At 41.3% G+C, this 5,721-nt stretch overlaps 1 pseudogene; it reads left to right on the forward strand.

Moving 5' to 3' along the window:
* LOC106144413 overlaps window positions 1-4,392 on the forward strand; it is a 9,798-nt pseudogene extending 5,406 nt beyond the window's left edge.
* Window positions 4,393-5,721: the final 1,329 nt, after the last annotated feature.

A 5,721-nucleotide genomic window follows, 5' to 3' on the forward strand; every position in this document is an offset into this window, starting at 1 on the left:
GATATGCAAGATATTCATCAGTATGGCTATAAGATAGGGCCATTTCAGGCTCCTTCTCCTCAGTTGCCCAAGGAACTAGCTGGGGATATCTCCGTGGATACCTGGGAACCCCTCTAGCATCAAGTCTCTTGCCAACCCTAAAATGGCTCCCTTAATTAAGATATCTTCTTCCCTGCTACCATATCCACCCTTCCTCTATCCCAACCATCCCATTCACCCAGGGTCTCCCCATCCTCTCCTCCTCACTTTTCTCTCCCCATATCCCCTTACCCCCACTTCTTTTCTTAATCCAACTTATCTTCCTGGTTAGGAATTCTTAGTGATGAATCAGTTTGTCCTAGTACATCCACATAAGTGCTGAGCACCCAGAAGGTAGAACCAATAAAGGATACTCCAACAGGTCATTCATTTTTGCCCAGAGACACTGTGTGATCATATGGCTATGGCTTAATAAACCACAGAAGTCTCCCACTATAAGAAGCACAGTTGTTCTGTGAACACTACTTTCTCTTCAGTCCTTATCACAGCAGACTCCCTTGTGGCCTGAGAGCAACTGATGACTTTTTCCCAGGTCTACTTGGGATTGTCTGAAGGCTCTTTGTTGTAGGAGGCTGCTTGTTTTTTCCCAGCTGCTAATCCTGAAATAATCACACTAAAACCATATTATTTGCAATACTGTTTGGCTAATAGCTTAAGTGTATTTCTTGATAGCTCTTACAACTAGAATTAACCCTTCTCCATTATTTTAAATTTTACCAAAAGGCTCATGGCCTACTGACAAGGTTCCAGCTGACAGCTTCCATCTGTCTATGGTGGAGGCTACATGGCTTCTCTTGAATCTGCCTTCTTTCTCCTATCATTTAGTTTAGTTTTCCTCACCTAGCTCTACTCTTTTGTCATATCTCAGGCAAAGACAATTTCTTTATTAACAAATGATATTCACAGCATATGTAGGGGAATCCCACATTACCTGCCTTTTTCTGTTCAAATAAGAAGGAAGGTTTTCACTTTAACATAGAAAGATTACATGTAACAAAACAGGTATCAAGCAAGAATTACAGTTACAATATTTATATCTTCTTAATCTTTTATCATAACTAAGAAAAACTATAACTATCTATTTTTCAACTCTATCAAAGTTTCCAGAAGAATATAATATTACCTAAGTAAACAGAAAGTGTATTATAAATAACTTCCAAAACTCTACAATTGACAGAGGCATCTTTCTACCTGGACAGTCACCTAAAGTTTTTCTGCATTGTTGGGGCATCCATCTTCAGCATACAGACCCATAGTATCCAGCACACTTATCCATGAAGCAGAAAATTTGAAGATTTTTCTGTCTTGTAATGGCAAAGTCCATCAGTTGCTTTCTTCTGTGTCCTGCAGAATGTCTGGCAGACTCTTTCATGTATCATTAACCCCAAAAGACAATCTGACCTTTAGGCAAGTTCAGCAGTCATTTCTTTGTGAGTCCTGAATGTCCACTTCACACAGCATACCATCAAATAATTCAGGCAAGAGCAGTTTTATGCCCTAGTGGTTAGTAAACTCCATAAGGAAACTCTTTGGAGCCCATCTTCCTCTTGAAGTAGCTTGGTGCTGTCAGGAGAAGATGTCTCACTGTCATGAAAAGTTCTAAGTTCTAAAATCATTTTAAATGTCATAGTATGAAGGTCTCTGAAAGATTTGAAGAATGCCTATCTAACGGAAATATATCTCTATATATCTAGAAAACATAACTTACATGACTGCAAGATGGACTATTATAGATGATTACCTATTAACCTATATTTCTTAATTATACATTACATTTTTAGATGTGCTGCACACACATTACCTTAATCAAGAGAAGAAATACACATATAACAAAATTGACCTTAAATTTGTACCAATAAACCAAGATCCATACCAATGCAAATCTCTATAGCATATTCCTCTTTCAATGTAAACAAACATTTGTAAACAATATTTGGGAATTTTGGCATAGCTCCCTCCAAACTACTTCCTGCTGTATATTGGGAGAAGTGTTTTGGGGACTGTTCATGTTGACCTTTTCAGGGGTTCATAAAATCGCATTAGTCTGGAAGAAATCCATAGGGTCTCATCTCTGTGGAAACAAAGAACTTCTTTTCCACAGCAACATATCCTTAGACCCATATTCTGAAATAAGGTACCTTTAAGATATATATGTTGGTTTAGCTTAGCAGCCAATACAATGAAATTTCTCTCTGTACTTAGCTCCTTCACAGTCAAAAAAAATCAAATAAAACATAATAATAGGCATACCACAAACTCTCTTTGTATATTCCATCTTTATGTGGCTTAAGCTTTCTTACTCTATTACATTTTTTCTACATGTTTAACATTAATTTTATCATCTTTATTCCTTTAACCTATTACAACAGCTCATTTCCTTTATGGGGAGTCGTGACCACTCTTCAGAGTGTCACATCCTCTCCTAGTCTCTCTTCTCAACTAATCCAGTTATGTTACCACCTATTAAAGGCCATTAGGGTAGTATCTGGCCTCTTAATTCACAGAAAGGCTTTGGCAATTCTACTGTGGTTGAATCCCCTTTCCCTTCTAGGATTGGAATGTGCTCCTCAAATGGAAGCACTAAAGTTGGCAAAAATTCTGTGAGTCTTATGCAAGGACTGCTGCCCTTGATCTTGCCCTCCATGTTTACCTCTACCTTGGCTCCCACCCATAATATGCAGAGCCTGGAGCAGAAGCAGCATTTTCTTGAAGCTTTACTGAGCTACTTTTGTAGCACGTTGAAGTTGAGGAGGCCCAGGCCTTGGGCACTCTCCCCAACTTTCTTGGCTCCATTGAGTCCTGGTGTGGAGATTATATAACCACATGACTTGTATCTTGACAGGTGCACAATGGGTGGGCCCCTGGCTGTTTTGGGCCCATCACTATCTTCTGAGGATGTAGCTGGCCCCCTTCCCTCCTCAGACACTTCCTCCTCTACAACTTTCTCAAAGCCCAAGCTCAAAAAATATTTTCCCTCCATTTAGTGAGATGCTCAGTCACAGATTCTGTATGAAGCTTCCTGCAGTGATGAGAGATCATTGAGGCTTCTGGCCCTCTGGAGACCACATCACACCCTCCAGTCCTGGGTAGAAACAACAACTGCAACTCCTCTGATATTGTTGAGACAGGTTGTATCAGATTGGCTAGTGATGCCAAATTTTTTGGAAAGAGATGGACTCACCTTTTTGAGAGGATGAAACTGATTTGTGGAGCGGGAACCTTGAAAGACCTAGCAGGAATGGTACATAGAAAAGAGTGTTCAGTTTTGTGGAGTCTGAAGAAGCTGGCCCTGACCCAGTAGGAGTGGGTCATGGAGAAAGGGAGGCTGAACTGAATTCAGGGAGTGGAGGGAAGCCTCAGTGGCAGAAGTTTTGCCTGTTGCTCCAAAGTGAAGGAGGAGGAGGAAAAAGTCACTTGGAGTTCTTCATACAACACAAAGCATCCTGGCCCCCATTCAGCATTCCCTGTTCTAATATCACTGATATCCACATAGACGTGACCCAAGAGGTGCCTGACAGGGAGAACACATTTTTGATTTAGGTAGATGTCCCTTCAGAGCACATTCTGGAGACAACTGATGCACTTCATGTAAAGGCCTAGGTGTATGACATCCAGAAAGGCCTATGCCCAGGACTCTATTATTATTCCCCATCCCATTACCTTTTCTCTGGATCCTGGGACCTTTTTTCTCACAAAGGGTAACACAGATACCCATACATTGCCCCACCTGAATCATTCAGAGTCTGTCCAGCCAAGATCTTCTGCTAGGACCCAGCAAGAGTTAAGACTGCCTGTTGCATGGAGTTTATAGTGGCCTTTCTGACCAGCCATCAGCATCCTCCCCTACTTCTGTCTCAATTGCTGTATCCCACATTGACTAAATGTAAGTGCTTCCTCTGGAATTGCCCCCTCACATTCCCATTGAGAAGGGACCCCCAACAGGGATAATTTATTCCTCCCTAACCTCTTACCCTCCTGGGGATATTTCACAGGCAGCCACTGTGTTATTCCTCTTCCAAGGGAGTCAGAAGGCCTGAGGGGTATTAGCCCCTCTCCAGATACCCTGGGTTCCAAGACTCAAGACTGCCCAGTTAGTGATGGAAGAAGGCACTGGATCCCATGTTGTCTTCCTCATATGTTACAGTGAGATATGTTGAATGTGTTCTCACTTTCAACTTCCAGGGCAAGGTGAAGCATCTGTGTTTATCACTGAATGAGGGTGGTCAGTGCTGGGTCCAACATCTGTGATTCCAGTACATTTTCTATATGCTTGAGCACTTATGAGTACATCCCATCTCTGTGGAGTCTGGATGCCCCAGTGATGTTGTCCTTGTCAGCTATGTGCCCTCCTAGCAGCAGCAGAGCCAGGAGCAAGCTGGGAGTCATGCAGAGATGTACAAGGGTGACTGATGCTACCCTGATTGTCCTTATTTTGAGCAAGTACTCAGACAATGGGCCATATAACTTCAAACCCATTATGATTGGTATTCTATGTTAAGGCTGTTCTTGACCTCACAGTTTTTCTGCAATGGCACTCTGTTTATTATAATGTATCAGAGACTCAAGCATGTACAAATGTGCAATTTGGGCTTAATATTACTCTGAACATGCTTACTGGCCATGAATAAATACATTGCTCATATCTCACATTCCACGATTGGACTATATGCCTGTTTCCAAAAAGTGTCCAACCTAGGCTTCAAGACCCTCAAACTTTGTATGTCCCAGGACAGTGTATGCTATTTTCACAACCATGTCCAACAATCAGTAGAACCATTTCCCAAATTTTTGACCCATGTCACCAATGCTCTTGAAAAGTATGTTCCATCTGGCCTTACCAAGGATATCCTTATTAAACAGCTAACCTGGTAGAGGTCCAACACTGTCCCAATAATGCCATTGCACTTGTTAGAAATGAAAATATTAATAAGTAGGTCTTAGCTGCCCATGATATTGACACACAGAGTGAACTCATTTACATACTTTACAGCTTCCCTCAATGCCTTGGTTAATGCCGAATTTGACAAGAATGATAATTCTGCCCCACCAGACGGTACTTGCTGGAAATGTGGACACTCTGATCACTTACATAGGGATTGTCCAAAGGATCATCCAAAAGGCTATCATTGGACACAAGACTGTAGAAAAGCCCAACTGGTTCTGATATGATGGCATAAAGGCTTCATACTCCTGATTTATGAAGGTAAATGGTTTACCTTGGTTTACAATTGCTAAGGTGAACTGGTTCCTATGCACTAGGTAGATTGCTTTGATATAAGAAGCAATGTAGTTATAATTTAAAAAGGTGGATTACCCCAATACTTTTGTTCTCTCTGCTGAGGTTGCTGGAACAGCAATAAAACCAACCTTAGTAGAGATTTTGGTGTCTTTTTGAGATAGATTGAAAGCATTGTGGAACACCTTTAGGTCCTTTTCCAGAGCCAAGGTGACAGCAGGGAGTTTGTGTTCTTTATCCTGTACATGCTGGGCCAGCATCCCAGGGCAGTCTATGAAAATATGCCACTTGCTGTCCTTCAGATCAGTCAGCTGCCACTTGTGGTTCTTCGTTTACTATCTGTTCCAGGAGTTACAATTATAGATATAGACTGCAGAAACATTGTCATAAGTAAAGCCAGGAAAAATAACAAACCACTTAGAGAATAAGTATGTTTTAAAACAATT

This window comes from Microtus ochrogaster, unplaced genomic scaffold (assembly GCF_000317375.1).
Source record: "Microtus ochrogaster isolate Prairie Vole_2 unplaced genomic scaffold, MicOch1.0 UNK64, whole genome shotgun sequence".
In the NCBI taxonomy this organism is placed as follows: Eukaryota; Metazoa; Chordata; class Mammalia; order Rodentia; family Cricetidae; genus Microtus; species Microtus ochrogaster.